Raw genomic sequence first — 18,771 nt, 5'->3', positions numbered from 1 at the left:
ATGCCAGACACGAGACTCCCAAAGCAACTCGGAAATCCTTCATGACAAACGAGCCAAAGGTGGACAGAGGAAACGTTACAAGGACACCCTCAAAGCCTCCCTGATAAAGTGCAACATCCCCACTGACACCTGGAGTCCCTGGCCAAAGAACGTCCTAAGTGGAGAAAGTGCATCCGGGAGGGCGCTGAGCGCCTCGAGTCTCATCGCCGAGTGCTTGCAGAAATCAAGCGCAGGCAGCGGAAAGAGCGTGCAGCAAACCAGTCCCACCCTCCCTTACCCTCAATGACTGTCCTACCTGTGACAGGGACCGTGGCTCTCGTATTGGACTGTTCAGCCACCGAAGGACTCATTCTAAGTGTGGAAGCAGGTTTTCCTCGATTCCGAGGGACTGCCTATGATGATGATGAATAGGAATACCCCCCAAAATACCTCTAAGCTTCAAATACATTTTTTTCAAAAACATCACATATTTAAAATGAATCAAAATGGCATTGAATTAAATATTTAAAATAAAAGTTTAATTTTTTGAAAATAAAATTACAAGTTTTAATGGGGCTACAAATAAACGTATCTTATTTCATAGGTTTTTAAATGTATAAATTATTGCTAAAATTTTTCTTTTCTGTTTTTTAAAACTCTTACGCTGGGAAAAGCGGGCCTGAAGCCTGCTTTTACCAGGTGTAAGAATTTCACGGGCATTCGCTGGGCAGAATTTGGGAAAATTGCCTAACTCTCCGTCAGCGAATGCTGTTTTCCCGGGGATGCGTTGATCTGTCAAGAGAATCCCGAGTTCCAGGTTTTAGCGCATGCGCAGCGCATGCTAAACTCTGAAATTGTGCAGCCTCTATGGGCGCATGCGCATCCCATACACGTCCATAGGGGGCGCATATTATGGCCCAACATTCTGGATTTACTATCATAGATCTCTGTAAGATCAGCTTCCAGATGATAAAAGCCAAATTGGGGGCCGAAATTCCCCTATTCTGCGCCTGCGCTAATGGGGTGCGAAGCTGTTTTTTGCACGGGGAGGGGGTGGTGCTATCGGCTCCCGAGAAATTGCGCAGCAGTTAGCGAAGGCGCACAAACGGTAGAGCCGAGCCCCCGATGGTAACGCTGCATCCTCTGCGGTAATGCCCCGGACTGCCGTGCCTCCGTGCCTCCGTGCCTCCGCCGAAGATGTCATCGCCATGCGTTACGGCCCCTTTCCGTCCTGCGGTGGAAATTGCCCAGCACCCGTCAGACCGCCGCAGGCGATGCCCGTGCCACCTCGCGGTCACAAACTGGGCCGGTCACCCATCACGGGGCGAACCTTAAAGGTGAGTTGTGCTGCGCCTTGCACCGCCATCTGTTATTTACCCTCCTTACCGGTCAGACTGTTTGTCGCACCTCTCGCAGGATCCGGGCCACGATCCTGCAGCCCAGCATTCCATCTCGATGCTGGGCTGCGGTCACGGCAACCTTTAGCACTGGTGGCCCAGTGGACACCTTTAAAGGGCCTGCAGAGTTCACAGCATCCCTCCCCTTTAACAGAAGGGCAGGGACATTGGAACGCATCACCACTACTCGGACGATGACATAGTCTAGCAGCTGCCAGTACCTGGAGCGACGGTGTTGCCGGGAGGTCTTGTACTTGTTTTTCTGACGAAACAAGGTGTTGATTATGACAATACCATGTTCTGAGCATTTCGTCAGGAGGATGATACCATTGGAGTTGGATTTCCCTACCCTTTCCCTGCCAAACTCCCCTCTCCAGAGGTTTGTGTCCTTTCCAACTCTGGCATTAAAGTCAACAAGGAGAATCATCTTGTCGCCCGTTGGGACTCGGGACAGGGATTGTTCAAGGCTGGAGCAGAATTCCTCTTTGGCCTCATCCGTAGCTTCCAGGGTTGGGGCATATGCACTGATGGCCGTAGCATACTGGTTCCGGGTGAGAGTGAGCCGAAGGTCATGAAGCGTTTGTTTATCCCATAGGGAGAATCTCAAAGACGCCAAGCTAGCTCATTCTTGATGGCGAAGCCAACCCCATGGAGGCGTTCTTCTTCTGGTTTGCCTCTCCAGAAGAAGGTGTATCCACCACCTTGTTCCTTGAGCTGACCTTCTCCTGCCCGCTGTGTCTCGCTCAGGGTAGCGATATCGATGTCAAAGTGTCTGAGTTCCCGGGCAATGATAGCAGTGTGACGTTCCGGTCTTTCACGGTCTGAAATGGCGGTACTGACTATGTGAGTTCGGGCTGTGCACTTTCCTCTCAGGTTGTGAGTTTCCTGTTCCGTGCCTTCCTCTTGCCTGCAATTATCCGTTGGCCAAGCTCTCAGCTCAGTCCTTTTCAAGTTTCCCGCTCTGGTCACAGGAAAGCAGGCCAGTATTTACCTGTACTACTTTTAGGTTCCAGTGCCATGGGGCCGCGGGTGGCGAGAAATGACAGGCGGCGAGGATCGGAGGACTGCCGGGCATTGGCAGGGGCAAGAACCCAAAGAAGGTTCAATGCGGACCAGCAGCGAGGCCAGGACCCAGGGAAGGTTCAGCACAGACCAGCAGCGAGGCCGGGACCCAGGGAAGGTTCAACACAGACCAGCAGCGAGGCCGGGACCCAGGGAAGTTTCAGCACAGACCAGCAGCGAGGCCAGGACCCAGGGAAGGTTCAGCACAGACCAGCAGCGAGGTCTGGACCCAGGGAAGGTTCAGCACAGACCAGCAGCGAGGCCAGGACCCAGGGAAGGTTCAGCACAGACCAGCAGCGAGGCCGGGACCCAGGGAAGGTTCAGCATGGACCAGCAGCGAGGCCAGGACCCAGGGAAGGTTCAGTGCGGACCAGCAGCGAGGCCGGGACCCAGGGAAGGTTCAGCACGGACCAGCAGTGAGGTCTGGACCCAGGGAAGGTTCAGCACAGACCAGCAGCGAGGCCAGGACCCAGGGAAGGTTCAGCGCGGACCAGCAGCGAGGCCGGGACCCAGGGAAGGTTCAGCATGGACCAGCAGCGAGGTCTGGACCCAGGGAAGGTTCAGCACAGACCAGCAGAGAGGCCGGGACCCAGGGAAGGTTCAGCACAGACCAGCAGCAAGGACACAACCCAGGAAAGGTTCAGCACAGACCAGCAGCGAGGCCAGGACCCAGGGAAGGTTCAGCACAGACCAGCAGCGAGGTCGCGGCCCAGGGAAGGTTCAGCACAGACCAGCAGCGAGGCCAGGACCCAGGGAAGGTTTAGCGCGGACCAGCAGGGAGGTTGGGTCACTAGTAAAGAACCAATGACCAAAGCGTGAGCGGCTGGAGAGAGAGTGGAATGGGGTTCCCGGAGTACAGTGTCAGCAGTTTATGGACAATTCGGAAGCTGCTCCAAGATTAACGTGCTCACCTACATCGCGCTCTCTGAAAACCAGGGAGAGAGGACCCGAGGGAAAGTGGGAGGGGGTCAGTAGGAGCATGTGTGTGTGTGTGTGTGTGTGCGTGCTAGGCCCATGCAGCAGAACCTGGTCACCAATAGTCTTGGATCCCCCTGCTAAGGGTTCTCTACCACTCTGCCTCCGCCACACAGTACTGCTCCCCGATTATCAAGATCCATGACAATGTGGAACACTTCACATACCTAGGGCGCCTACTATCAGCAAGGACAGACATCGATGATGAAGTCCAACATCGCCTTCATTGTGCCAGTGCAGCCTTGAGCCACCTGAGGAAAAGAGTGTTCGAAGACCAGGATCTTAAACCCGACACCAAGCTCATGGTCTACAGAGCAGTAGTGATAACCCATGTCTCTGAGGCATATAGGAGACTGGGTATTTACAGTAGGCATCTCAAAGCACTCGCTGCCTTCGCAAAGTCCTGCAACTTCATTGGCGGGATAGGCACACCAACATCAGCATTCTCTTTCAGGTCAACATCCCCAGCATCAAAGCATTGACCATGCTCGATCAGTTCTGATGGACGGGCCACATCGTCCACATGCCCGATACTAGACTCCCGAAACAAGCACTCTACTCCGAGCTACGTCACGACAGGCGAGCCCCAGGAAGGCAGAGAACATGCTTCAAGAACACCCTCAAAGCCTCCTTGAAAAAAAGAACGTCCCCCACTGACTCAGGAATCCCTGGCTCAAGACCGCTCAAAGTGGAGGAGACGCATCCGAGAAGGCGGTGAACACTTTGAGTTTCTCCGCTAGGAGCACACGGAAGCCAAGCGCAAACAGCAGAAGGAGCGTACGACAAATCAAGCACCCCATCCACCCGTCCTTCTAACCGCCGTCTGCCCCACCTGTGACAGAGATGGTAGATCCCCCATTGGTCTCATCAACCACCTTAGAACTCATTTTAGTGTGGAGGAAAGTTATCTTCGACTCCGGGGCACTGCCTAAGATGAGGCAGACTCTTGATCCATTTTCAGCTCTTTGGCAATTTTTTTTGAAGCGAACCAGAAGGCGGTCATAATGGGGGTGGAAGTGCAGCAGTAAGTACTCTAGAGGGGCGGAAGTGGGGACGGAACGGAGTCAGTCAGCGGTGGAGTGGTGCTGACGTCCGTGCACATGTGCATCACCACGTCTCTCCCCTCATTTAAAGGGGAGAGAAGCAGTGATTATTAAGGCTCAGCCACTGGGCCACCAGGGAGGGTTTCAGCCGGGACAGCAGTCTGGCACCCAAGAGGGGGTGCCAGGCTGCCCGTTGGCGGCCCGGCTGAACCCGGGGCCATAATTGTCCGGCCAATAGGGAAGTCGGCCGGCAAAAAAAAAACATGGCGTGGCAGTGTGCCTTCCCCTTGAAGGCCCACCGCGTTGCCATGGCTCACACACAAAAAACAAAGTGCACCGACAGAAAAAGCTGTTGGGGGCACCATGCAGCGGATATATGATTTTTCCATCTAAATGTTGCGGGTGCGCGGGAGAGCGGCGGTGCGTGTTTTGGTGATGTGCTCCAGACGGTCGGCCGCAGTGGGGCGGAAGTGGGGACCGTCAGAAAAATCCCTGAGATGAATTTCGATCGTGGCGGCCATTGGACCAGAAGTCAGCAGCGCTCGACTCCACCGCCTGGCTGCCGCTTTCTGGTGATAAGTGGCCTTTTTGGGAGGCTAAATTTTGGCCCCAAGGTGTTTAGCAAAGATAGGGAAGGAAAGAAAGGAGTTGGGCTGGCAGTATTGATTAAGGAGAATATTACAGTGTCAGAGAGAGAGGATGTCCTGAAGGGGTCAAAGACAGAAGCTATTTGTTTAGAGTTGAGAAACAATAGAGGTGCCATTACACTACAGGTTGAATCTCCCTTATCCGGCGCCCTCGGGACCTGGCCTATTCCGAATGAGGGATTTTGCTGGGTAAAGGGAGGTTACATGTTTGGGTGGACTGCACCTTTAAGAGCTGGCGCTAGGCTGGGCTGGGGTGCTGCTGCAGTAAGTATGTGTGTGTGCCGATCGGCTGGAACGACAGTCAGTCAGTCGGCCATTCAGTATGCAGGGGGCTAAGAAGAGTCGGCGGGCCCCGAAGAGTTGGCCCAATCCCCCCCCGGAGGGAGCGCTGTGCAGAGGAGTGTCCGGCCAGAGAAGAAGAAGAAGAAGATGAAGAATATTACCCATCTCTGCCTTTGCCTCAGCTCATCCGCTATTGAAACCCTAATCCATGCCTTTGTTACCTCTGCACTTGATTATACAAATGCACTGCTGGCTGGTCTCCCACGAGCTACCCTACATAAAATTGAGGTCATCCAAAACCTGTCTGTCGTGTCCTAACTCGCTCCAAGTCTCGTTCACCCATCAGCCCTGCAGTTCCTGACCTATATTGGCTCCCGGTTAAGCAACGCCTCAATTTCAAAAAATCAGAGATCGGACACGTCTGGGGATTAGATCTTCCCGAGATGTCGAGGATCGGACCGCCCACGGGATCGGAACCCCCTACCTCCATGCGGTCGGTGATCGAACCCACCCTGCGTTTCGGAATTCCTCCCCCGGGATCAAAGCTCCTCCGCCGCCTCCCCCGCCCCGCCCCACCATGCCCTGGCCCCGCACCGACCTGTTTGTTGTGGCCTTCTATCCAGCATCCTCCACCCACCCGACCTGAAGCCAGACTGTCAATCTCCAGCCCAGGAAGGCAGTGGGCCGGTCTGTGCGGGAGGCCACTTGGCCTGGGATAGGGGCAGGATGCATCGAGTCCCACGCTACAGCACGCACACAGAGGCTGGGGGCAGGAGCTACTGCGCATTCATGCACACTCCAGCGGCATGTGGAGAGCTGCTGGCACTGTTTCTGGCGCAGGGTCCTAGCTCCACCCCCCCAATCGACTGGCCACGCTGCGCCAAGCCCCGGAAGAGGCAACACACCGACCAGGATCGGGGGAGATTTTTTCGGCGCTGTTTTCAGCCCACAAAGTTAGCGTATCTCTGGTGAGTGCGTCGAAAAAAAGGGTGGGCCAATTTTGAGCCCATGATTTGCATGAGATTGAAGACAGACGTTGCTTTCAATTGCTTTGTCACCAGTTTTAAAATGGGCATCACCTTAAGCTGTTTCAATCTACAGGCACCTCCCCAGTATTCATCAACTCCATTATGATCACTGCAAGTGCCTCACAAATATCCTCCCTTGTCAGTCTCAGTACTCTTGGGTAAATACCATCTATTACTGGGAATGTATTTGTTTTGAGTCCGTTTAACCTTTCTAGGACTTCCATCTCATTTATATTAAACTCATTGGGGCCTAAATTCCTCAGACCTACTCTTCTATCATAATTGTGGTAGAGCGGGGTTCCTGATGCACCTCTGACTTTCGCTCCTGACCCTACCAGAATTTAAATATTTCTTACAGGCACCTTCATCATTATGGCGTCTCTCAGGTACCTGCTGGGAAAGTGAGGAAGATATGCTGCTGGCAAGCCTCTCGGGGTGCATGACCTCATCTCTCTCATCTGGAAGGAGGAGTGCATGCCTGGAGATCTCAGAGATGCCGTAATCGTGACCATCTTTAAAAAAGGGGACAAGTCCGACTGCGGCAACAACAGCGAATCTCCCTGTTGTCGGCCACTGGGAAAGTCATCGCTAGAATCCTCCTCAATCGTCTGCTCCCTGTGGCTGAAGAGCTCCTCCCGGAGTCACAGTGCGGATTCCGTCCACTATTGGGTAGAATGGACATGATCTTCATGGCACGACAACTGCAAGAGGAATGCAGGAAACAGCACCTTGTAAATGGCCTTCTTTGATCTCACAAAGGTTTTTGACACTGTTCACCGCAAGGGATTATGGAACATCCACCTCCGTTTCGGCTGCCCTTAAAAGTTTGTCACTATCCTCCGCCTGCTCCACGACGACATGCAAGCTGTGATCCTGGCCAATGGATCCACCACAGACCCAATCCACATCCGGACCAGAGTCAAGCAGGGCTGCGTCATTGCACCAACCCTCTTCTCAATCTTCCTCGCTGCAATGCTCCATCTCACCCTCAACAAACTCCCTGCTGGAGTGGAACTGAACTATAGAACCAGTGGGAACCTGTTCAACCTTTGTTGCCTCCAGGCTAGATCCAAGACCGTTCCATCCTCTGTTGTCGAACTAAAGTACGTGGACGGCACTTGCGTCAGCGTACATTCAAAGTCTGAACTCCAAGCCATCGTCAACATCTTCACCAAGGCATATGAAAGCATGTGCCTTACACTAAACAGTCGTAAGACAAAGGTCCTCCACCAAGCTGACACTGCCACACAGCATTTCCCCCCGGTCATCAAAATCCACGACGCCGCCATGGGCAACGGAGACCACTTTCCATACCTCGGGAGCCTATTATCAGCAAGGGCAGACATCCACGACGATGTCCAACACCACCTCCAGTGCGCCGGCGCAGCTTTCAGTCACCTGAGGAAGAGAGTATTTCCGAGGATCAGGCCCTCCAATCTGGCACCAAACTTATGGTCTACAGGGCTGTAGTGATACCCGCCCTTCTGTATGGCTCAGAGACATGGACCATATACAGCAGACACCTCAAATCGCTGGAGAAATACCACCAACGATGTCTCCACAAGATCCTGCAAATCCCCTGGGAGGATAGACGCATCAAGGTCAGTGTCCTCGATCAGGCCAACATCCCCAGCTTCGAAGCACTGACCACACTCGATCAGCTCCATTGGGCAGGCCACATAGTCTGTATGCCTGACATAAGACTCCCAAAGCAAGCACTCTACTTGGAACTACTACACGGCAAGCGAGCCCCAGGTGGGCAGAGGAAATGTTTCAAGGACACCTTCAAAGCCTCGTTGATAAAGTGCAACATCCCCACCGACACCTGGGAATCCCTAGCCAAAGACCGCCCTAAGTAGAAGAAGAGCCGCTGAGCACCTCGAGTCTCGTCGCCGAGAGCATGCAGAAAACAAATGCAGGCAGCGGAAGGAGCGTGCGGCAAACCAGACTCCCCACTCACCCTTTCCTTCAACCACTGTCTGGCCCACCTGTGACAGAGACTGTAATTCCCGTTTGGACTGTACAGCCACCTGAGAACTCACTTTTGGAGTGGAAGCAAGTCTTCCTCGATTTCGAGGGACTGCCTATGATGATTAAACTCACTGGGGCCTAAATTCCTCAGATCTACTGTTCTACCATAATTGTGGCAGAGTGGGGCCCCTGATGCGCCTCTGACTTTTGTTCATGACCCCACCAGAATTTAAATATTTCTAACAGGCATCTTCATCATTATGGCGTCTCTCAGGTACCCGCTGGGGAAGTGAGGAAGATGTGGTGCTGGCAAGCCTCTCGGTGTGACAACTTTTTTTTTTAATAGTTGAAGCCCTTCATAAGAGCACTAATTCAATTTCTGTAATGGCCCAAGTCCTGACCTTCCGTTGGGGTATCCAGAACAGCCTAACAGAATGCAGACTCCCAAAGTCTGGATATTCCATGTCCCATTTCTTTGGGGGACCTTGCATAACATCGGTGGCAGTACACCCGGTATACCGACCAGCTGATTGGTGGTAATGGGGCCTACGTCTGGGTCCAGGCTGGGACTGTGGCCAGGATATCATCCGAAGCTAAATCAATTTTTTTTTAAATATTTAAAAGTGGGCCTCTTACAAAATGGATCATTTGGAATGCATTTATGTTCCTTGCAGAAGGACCCGACACCACCCCAATGAGCCACAACACTTTGCTTCAATCAGGCACTTCCCTTTAACTGTTATTTTTCAGTTCCCTAGCTTTTCAAACTTCTGTCTAATGCTGCCGTTTTATTTTTCCTTAGTCTGGTGCTCACATTTTTATTTCTTCTGCTCCCCTTTTAAAGTACCAGATCTTCACTGCTACCTCACATCAATCCAAGGGTTTTGGAGATTTGGAGACTAGAGTGTGCATTGCACATTTTTATTTTAAATTTAAATGTTATTACCTGGCCTTCAAAATACCAACAACTCCCGCTGGAGTCTTTCCCCCTCCTTTGTTCTTTAGTTTTTATTATCTGTTCTTCAGCATCTGTACACCATGATGTAGTTGTATTTCTTTAGATTATGGAAGGCCTCTGGAGATGTGCTCCTGCTTGTTTTTTAAGCGCAACAAAATTCATGAGGAATTTTACACACTTTGGAGATATGAGGCCTGAACTGTCGGCTTTTCCCCATCTTACGATTCTGCAAATATTAATATTTGGTGATATGGAAGTATGCAGAAGCAGGGAAATTATATTGTACTGGTTTTCGTACTCCTGTTAGTCAAAAGATCTTCTGATCTTTTTTTGTTTCAACACATTTGTCAAATTTGTGCATGTCCTCCCCTTTCTACAGTGGTTGCACTGGTGAATAACCTATCAGAATGTCTCATTTTCTAAAATAAAATTGCATATTTTTGTAGTGTGATGGTATATTTTATTTTATAGAAAGAACAAAGAACTTGCATTAATATATCACCGTTCATATCCCTGGAATGTCCAAAAATGCTTTGCAGCCAATTAATTATTCTAGAATGCCGTCTCATTGGTGTTTTGTAAGTAAACCCAGCAGCTAATTTGTATACAGAATGGTCCCACAAACAACAGATAAATGATATGTTTTAGTAGTGTTAGTTGAGGGATCAATATTGCCCAGTACACCAAGAGCAATCCCTTGCTCTTCTTTGAATAATGGTGTGGGATTTTTTTTACAGCCACCTGAACAGGGCTTTGGTTTAATGTCTCATCGAAAGATGGTACATCCGACAATGCAGCAGTGCATTGATGTGTCAGCCATGATTATATGCTCAAATCCGAACATGGGACTTGAATCAATAACTTTCTGACTCAGAGGACCCGAGTTTGGTGAAAGCTAAGTTCTGCCTAAGTACCATCCAAAGGACCGCTGAGATCCTGGCGGTACTTTGGGCGGAAGTTTCATGAAAAATGTGGGAAAAACCGCCCGGCGGCAAAATTGGGCCTTGCACACTGATTCTGGCAGTGGTCAACAGGTCACATTCTGGACGGCAATTGCAATCCTTGGCAAAGTAACGCCGAGGATAGAGTTGGGACCAGGGAGAGGGGAAACAGTGAAATTAAAAATGTTTCAAAACAATTTTAAAAAAATACCAGAAATCCTTCAGAGGACCCATCGACCAAAATCCCTTAAAAAGAAATAAAGAAAACACGTGCACTAACCTTTTCTAACAGGTCTTCATACTTACCGTTCAGGTAATACCTCCCTCCACGCGGTGGTCTCTTCTGCTGCTGGAGCGAAGGACCACCCGGACCAATCTCGGGAGGAAGCGGGCGGGAGGACTTTTGTCGGTGTTGCACGCCGGCGGATATTCCCCAGCGGTCTTCTCTCTCCGCTGGCAGGAGGACTTCACCAAACTCGCTCGGAGGGGAGAGCGCCCAGAAAACATCGAGACCGCCGAGAAAACTCAGCGGCAGCCGATAGTATGTCGACCAAATGCGGGCCCAGAGACTTTTATGTTATGAAGTGATGGAAAATGAGTTTGCAGTCATGATCCTGCAAATTAGTGGCCAGCCTCATGCATGCTGTTAAGAGGCGACATCTTGGAATGGCAATATGCCTCGTAATGATGACAAAAAGAAGAAAAATGGGGGCAAAGGAGACAAAATGGATAAAGATCCAGTAAACAAGACTACAGGCAAGGCCAAGAAGAAGAAGTGGTCAAAAGGAAGAGTAAGAGACAAACTGAACAACTTGGTCCGGTTTGACAAACCTGTTTGATAAACTGTTGAAAGAGATGCCCAACTACAAGCTCATCACATCTGCAGTCATCTCTGAAAGACTAAAGATCCGACGTTCCCTAGCCAGGGCTGCCCTCCAGGAGCCGCTTTCAAAAGGTATGATCAAGCTGGTGTGCAAACACAGAGCACAGGTTATCCACACAGGAAACACCATAGGAGGGGATGCACCTGCTGCTGGCGATGACGCATAAACAGGTTCTGGGATGGATTCCAAGTGAAGATATTTAGCTACAACTGTAAAAATGAAAAAGAAAAATAAAGCCGTCATTACCAGGAAAAAAAATAGGCATGAAGCAGAAACTAGCCACTTTCCCTTCCCTATCCTTGTAGCGTATGAAAAATTTAAATTCGAGTCACCCTGGCTGTTGTCCCACACTCTTGCAGCTGGCTCATATGTGCATTGGCAGATGCCTGTGAACTTGCCTACAATCTCAAACCTGGAATAAAGTCGGCCATAAGAGTGCAATTGATGCTTATAGAGAGAGAATAATTTAACTTTGAATTTGGACACAACTGTTTCTGTAAATAGAAAAAGAAAACGCTGGAAATACTCAGCAGCTCAGGTGGCATCTGTGGAGAGAGAAACAGAGTTAACGTTTCAGGTTGATGACCCTTCGTCAGAACGGGAAAAAGTTAGCAATGTAATAGATTTTGAGCAAGTGTAGGGGCAGGGCATGAGGGAGGGGAGGAAATAACAAAGGGGAGGGTCTGTGATAGGGTGGAAAGCAGAAGAGATTAAGAGGCGAAAGGAATGATGCTACGAGGCAAAAGGAGATGGTAGTGGGACAAGTTAAGAAACAAAAGATGAGTTTAGATAGGGTGTAAATGGAAGCATCACCAACAGCTGCCATGAGAAACAGAAAAAAAATCGAAAAACAGAAGAAAAAAATAGGGGCGGGGGTTATGGTCTGAAATTGTTGAACTCAATGTTTCTACAAATGTTTGCATCAGTGTGGCTCCTTTAAGGAAAAATAAGCTCTTTAGCAGCTTGGAAACCACGAGCAAAATAAAACAGCCAATGGGAGCTGATCACAAGAATAGAGTTCAGTTAATACTACCGATAAAGAGAACAAAAACTGTCATGTATGTAACCATCATGCAACAGTAATCTTCATGCAACTGTAACCTTCATGGAACTCCTGTACACTGTACTTATACCATAGAAATGCACACCGTGACCACAGGGGGTGAACTTGTGGGAGACACTCCTCACCTGGGTTTCCAGGTATAAAAGGGGAGGTCCCACCCAGGTTCAGCACTCCTTGGTCCTGGGAATAAAGGTTAAGGTCATGTAGTGACTGTGTCTGCAGTACATGCCTCGTGTGAGTTTGTAGTACGGTGCAGGGACACCACATTTGGCGACAAGGATAGGATCCAAACCCACGCGTGCAAAGCAAAATGGATGTTAAGGGACTTTTTCATTGAGGGCATTAATCATGCCGGGATTTTCAGGAAGCTCAGAGAGGCCAAGGACTTGACTTTAGAAGGGGCGGCGTTGATAGTTCAAACCTTCATGGCAGGGGAAGAGGAGACCAAGCTAATTTACGCGCGCAGCCCTGGTCCCAACGCAGGCAGGCAAGGGCATTTCGAAACTGCCCAGGCAGCAACAGACTCAAGGGTGGGCCGGCAACAGGGACAATAGAAAGGGATCGGCAATTCACGCCATCATGAGGAACAATGCGTCCCGCGATGGGACCATTAACACCCAGCATCAGATGCTGAGAAACAACCAAATGGGCAATCAGAGAGGAAAGCCTGGTAACAGTCCCTTTGTTAACAACAATCTCAGCTCATGCTGGAGAGGCAGGGATAGACATACTGCGAAAAGCTGCAGGTTCCATCAATATACCTGCAGGATTTGTAACGTCAGTGGACACTTGGCCAGGATGTGCAAAAAGGCTGTGGCAATGCAGGATGATGCCTGGGGAAAAGCCATAGATGCTGAAGTTCAGCAGGTTCACGTGGCTGACATCCACAGCTCATACACTAAAACGCCACCCATGATGATGAAAGTTTAATTGAATGGCATCCCGGTGTGCATCGAGCTGGATACGGGAGCTAGCCAGTCACTTATGAGCGCCCAACAATTTGAGAGACTATGGCCACACAGAGCTAGCAGGCCCAAACTGGAATCATTGACATGCAGCTACGGACGTACACCAAAGAGATCATCCCGATGCTAGGCAGTGCAAACTTGGTGGTAATACATAATGGATCACAGAACCGACTGCCACTCTGGATCGTCCCGGGAAATGGCTAGCCGAGATGAATTGGAAATGGGGGGATCTGCACGCCATTTCATCTGTGGAGTGAAGTTCATGCTCACAGGTCCTACAAAAATTCAGGTCACCGTTTCAACCCGGTGTCAGAATGTTCAAGGGCACTAAAGTAGTGATACGCATCACTCCGGACCCCAGACCAGTGCACCACAAAGCCAGAGCGGTGCCGTATGTATTGCGTAAGAAATTGAAAGTGAATTGGACAGGCTGCTCAGAGAGGGTATAATTTCGGTCGTTGAATTCAGTGACTGGGCAAGTCCCATCGTTCCTGTCCTTAAAGCAGGTGGCTCGGTCAGGATTTGTGGCGACGACAAAGCCACCATCAACCGAGTGTCGCGAGAAGACCAATACCCGCTCCCGAGAGCGGGCAGGTGGCAAGCTGTTCACAAAGCTGGACCTCACTTCGGCCTATATGACTCAGGAACTGGCTGAAGAATCCAAGCTTCTGACCACCATCATGACGCACAAGGGATTACTTATCTACAACAGGTGGTGTTCGTTCGGCGGCAGCTATCTTTCAGCGGAACATGGAAAGCTTGCTCAAATCCATTCCTGGAACAATCGTATTCCAAGACGATATCCTTATAACGGGTCGAGACACTGAAGAACACTTCCACAACCTGGAGGAGGTGCTATGCCGACTGGACCGGGTAGGCTTGTGGCTGAAAAAGGCCAAGTGTGTGTTTTTGGCCCCAGAGGTCGAGTTTTTGGGCAGGAGGGTCGCCGCAGACGGGATCCGGCCCACTGAAATAAAAACGGAGGCGATCCCCCGGGCACTCAGGCCCGGTAACACGTCAGAGTTGCCATCATTCCTGGGACTTTTGAACTATTTCTGGAACTTTCTGCCGAACTTAAGCACATTGTTGGAGCCGTTACACATGCTCCTGCGTAAAGGTTGTGAATGGCTTTGGGGGGACTGTCAAGACCTTTCAATAAGGCGAGGAACCTGCTGTGTTCTAACAAACTGTTGATTTTTGTAAGACCCCTGTAAAAAACTGGTTTTAATGTGCGATGCATTGTCCTACAGGGTTGGGTGTGTGTTGCAGCAGGGTAATGACGATGGCCGACTCCAACCGATGGCTTACGCCTCCAGGTCACTCTCCCAGGCAGAGCGTGGATACGGCATGGTCGAAAAGGAAGCACTCGCTTGAGTTTACGGTGTGAAAAAGATGCACCAGTACCTTTTCGGTAGACGGTTCAAGCTAGAGACGGACCACAAACCGCTAACATCCCTGTTGCCCGACAGCAAGGCTGTCAATGCCAATGCGTCAGTTTGCATACTCACGCTGGCTGCATATGACTACACCATACGGCACCGGCCAGGCACTGAAAATTGCACTGACGGGCTCAGCAGGCTCCCACTGGCCATCACCAAGGGGGCAGCGGAGCAAAGCGTTGAGATGGTCATGATCGTTTAGGCTTTTGACACCGTAGGCTCCCCCATCACAGCCCACCAGATCAAACTCTGGACCAACAGAGACCCCCTCCTATCCATGATAAAGAAATATGTCCTGACTGGGGATTGGGCACCCGCACACAGGGCGTGCCCCGAGGAGATCAGACCGTTTCAGAGACGGATGGATGAGCTCTCCATCCAAGCCGACTGCCTGCTATGGGGCAGCCGAGTAGTCATGCCCCAGAAAGGCAAGGCAGGGAAGCGTTCATCAGGGAACTCCACAGCGAGCACTCTGGCATCATGTTAATGAAGGCCATTGCCCGGTCACATGTATGGTGGCCGAGGATTGACTCAGACCTAGAACACTGGGTTCGCAGGTGCACGACGTGTGCCCAGCTGAGCAATGCCCCAGGGAGGCCCCACTCATCTTGTGGCCCTTGCCCACCAGGCCATGGTCACGTATTCATGTAGACTATGTGGGTCCATTCATGGGGAAAATGTTCCTGATCGATGTCGATGCATACTCGAAATGGATCAAGTGCATCATATTAAACTCGTGCACGACATCCATCACTGTGGAGAGTCTGGTATGGTTTTCGTGACTCACGGCTTGCCGGACATCCTGGTCAGCAACAATGGCCCGTGTTTCACCAGCCATAAATTCCAGGAGTTTATGTTGGTCAATGGTATCAAACACGTCCGGACAGCGCCGTTCAAGCCGGCTTCCAATGGCCAGGCGGAACATGCGGTCCAAGTCATAAAACAGGGCATACTACGCACCCAATGACCCTCCCTCCAGTACTGCCTATCGCGCCTCCTGCTGGCCTACAGGTCCCGCCCGCACTCGCTCATGGGAGTCCTGCCAGCGGAACTCCTCATGAAACGCACGCTTAAAACGTGGCTGTCCCTCATTCACCCAGCCCTGGCAGACATTGTTGAGGGCAAGCGCCAGTCCCAAACCGAGTTCCATGATTGAAACTCAAGGGGGAGGTGTACAGAAATGGATGACCCGGTATTTGTTCTTAATCATGCTTTGGGACCCAAGTGGCTTGAGGGCACAGTAATTGGCAAAGAAGGGAATAGGGTCAGAGTGGTCAGACTAAACAATGGGCAGATATGCTGCAAACACTTGGACCAAGTAAAGAAAAGATTCAGCATAGTCACGGAGGAACCCGAAGAAGAGCATGAGATGTCACCCACACCACTGCCAGTGGACGAGCAATGAGGACAATCCACAGCATGCACAGTCCCTGCGGCCAGCACGGACATGCCGGAATCACCTCAAGTGACCTAGACTAACACCGAGGCATGTCCACCAGAGCCACAACTGCGGCGCTCCACGAAAGAGTGCCGACCACCTGAAAGACTTAACCTTTGACACAAGAAGGCATAAGGGGGGAGGTGATATCATGTATGTAACCATCATGCAATGGTAATCTTCATGTAACTGTAACCTTCATGCAACTCCTGTACACTGTACTTATACCCTATAAATGCACATCCTGACCACAGGGGGTGAACTTGTGGAAGACACTCCTCACCTGGGTTTCCAGGTATAAAAGGGGAGGTCCCACCCAGGGTCAGCACTCCTTGGTCCTGGGAATAAAGGTTAAGGTCACGTAGGGACTGTGTCTGCAGTACATGCCTCCTGTGAGTTTGTAGTACGGTGCAGGGCATCACAAAAACTACTCAGGAAAGTTTCAGTCACCTTTCCTCTAACAGACTGTAAATGGAAGAGTATTCTTGAAGGAAAGTGTTCTAATCGTGAGATTGATATTTTTTTCTTTGGATGTTCTTGTTAAGGAGCTATTATTCCATTGTAAAACATATTGAGGGCCAATGACATGCCTGACAAAAAGACTAATGCGGCTCCATAGCCTTGCGTACTCTATTACTTACATTGCTCTTGGAAAAAGAATCATCTTTAAGCTACAAATCCGTGCTGTCAAGTCTCAAAAGGTTGTCTGGTTATGTTAGAATGAAGGTGACCTATCTATAACCTTCTAATGGAACATGTAGTCAGTCCTACTAAAACATACACTTCGGTGTTGAAATTACAATGGAAGATATTAGGTACAAACACATTAATGAGGTTGTATAAAATTACTTTGCTATTTTAACAAAGGTATTAACCCATTTATTTTAAACCACTTCAACCCCTTTGTTAAAATAGCAGACAGATGAATTTCATCCAAACATGTTCTTAACTAATATGGCATAGTGCATTTTCAGCCTCCAAGAATAATTTAAGGTCTTTCCTCCTTTAAGAAGCTCCTAAAAACTGACTTCTTCATCTGCCCTAATATCCCCTTATCTGGCTCGGTGGCAAATTTTGTTTGATAATGCTCCTGTGAAGTGCCTTACTATGTTAACATAGAAACATAGAAACACAGAAAATAGGAGCAGTAGTAGGCCATTCAGCCCTTCGAGTCTGCACCGCCATTCAATATGATCATGGCTGATCCTCCATCTCAATACCATATTCACGCGTTTCCCCCATACTCCTTGATGCCTTTTGTTTCTAGAAATCTATCTCCCCCTTAAATATATTCAGTGACTTAGCCTCCACAGCCTTCTATGGTAGAGAATTCCACAGGTTCACCACCCTCTAAGTGAAAACATTTCTCCTCATCTCGGTCCAAAATTTCCTACCCCATATCCTGACACTGTGACCTTTTGTTCTAGACTTCCCAGCCAGGGGAAACATCCTCCCCGCATCCAGTCTATCCAACCCAGTCGGAATTTTATATGTTTCATTCTTCTAAACTCTAGTGAATACAGGCCTAGTCGACCAAATCTCTCCTCGTACGACAGTCCTGCCATCCCAGGAATCAGTCTGGTGAACCTTCGCTGCACTCCCTCTATGGCAAGTATAGCCTTTCTTAGGTAAGGAGACCAAAACTGCACACAATAGACTATGAAAGTAAACTAGCGCAAAATATAAAAAGGAAAAGGGTGGCTAAAGTAAATGTTGGTCGCTTAGAGGACGAGACCAGGAATTAGTAATGGGGAACATGGAGATGGCAGAACTCTGAACAAATATTTTGTTTCAGTCTTTACGGTAGAGAATACTAAAAAATATTCCAACAGTGAATCGTCTAGGGGCTATAGGTGGGGAGGAACTTAACAGAATAACAATCAGAAAGGAGGTGGTACTCAGTAAGATAATGGGACTAAAGGCAGATAAATCCCCTGGACTGATGGCTTGCATCCTAGGGTCTCAAGAGAAATAGCGGCAGGCATTGTACCAAATTTCCCTGGATTCTGGGGAGGCCCCAGCAGATTGGAAAACTGCAAATGTAATGCCCCTATTTAAAAAAAGGAGGCAGACAAAAAGCAGGAAACTATAGATCAGTTAGCCTAACATCTGCGGTTGGGAAAATGTTGGAGTTGTAGGGGAGGACGAAAACCCATCATTTTACCCAGAAGAAAAGGAGCTGTGGGATCTGCCTGTGCTGCAATAAAACAGAAGGCCAACGTCCTGGAAGGAACAGAGAACCCAGATCCAGGCGTGGGTTGTGACCGAGATGATGTGGCCTTGGCAGAGCAGTGATTGGATGAGGGAGGACACCGGAGGGCCAATGGTGGGACAGAGTTAGCCCAAAGCAAAGGGCTTCAAGCCAATGGGAGAGCACTTGCTTGAAAACTGTGGGACTGACTCATCACCATTATCGGGCTATTGTCTTCCCCATGTTTACACCATTATCGGGAAATTATGCAGACCTTCAGAAAACTAGGGAACCCAAAACAAACCAAGGGCCTACTCAATGGCTACAGGAGGCCCACACTGTGCCAACCCAATCAACATCTACTCAACCTTTGAGTAGGTTAACATCTGAATGGTCAGTGGAAAAAACCCGCGAAATCTAACACTGCTGCATTTTTCAAAATCACAAAGCCCACCAATGGGAAGGATCGATTTCAGCACAAGAGGCAGACTGGATATCTGGCTAT

At 49.8% G+C, this 18,771-nt stretch overlaps 1 pseudogene; it reads left to right on the top strand.

Annotated features, from left to right (window-relative positions):
- Window positions 1-10,957: 10,957 nt before the first annotated feature.
- LOC139279506 (small ribosomal subunit protein eS25 pseudogene) lies at window positions 10,958-11,333 on the top strand (annotated as a pseudogene).
- Window positions 11,334-18,771: the final 7,438 nt, after the last annotated feature.

This window comes from Pristiophorus japonicus, chromosome 14 (genome assembly GCF_044704955.1).
Source record: "Pristiophorus japonicus isolate sPriJap1 chromosome 14, sPriJap1.hap1, whole genome shotgun sequence".
NCBI classification, from domain to species: domain Eukaryota; kingdom Metazoa; phylum Chordata; class Chondrichthyes; family Pristiophoridae; genus Pristiophorus; species Pristiophorus japonicus.
This window is presented reverse-complemented; position numbering and strand designations above follow the sequence as displayed.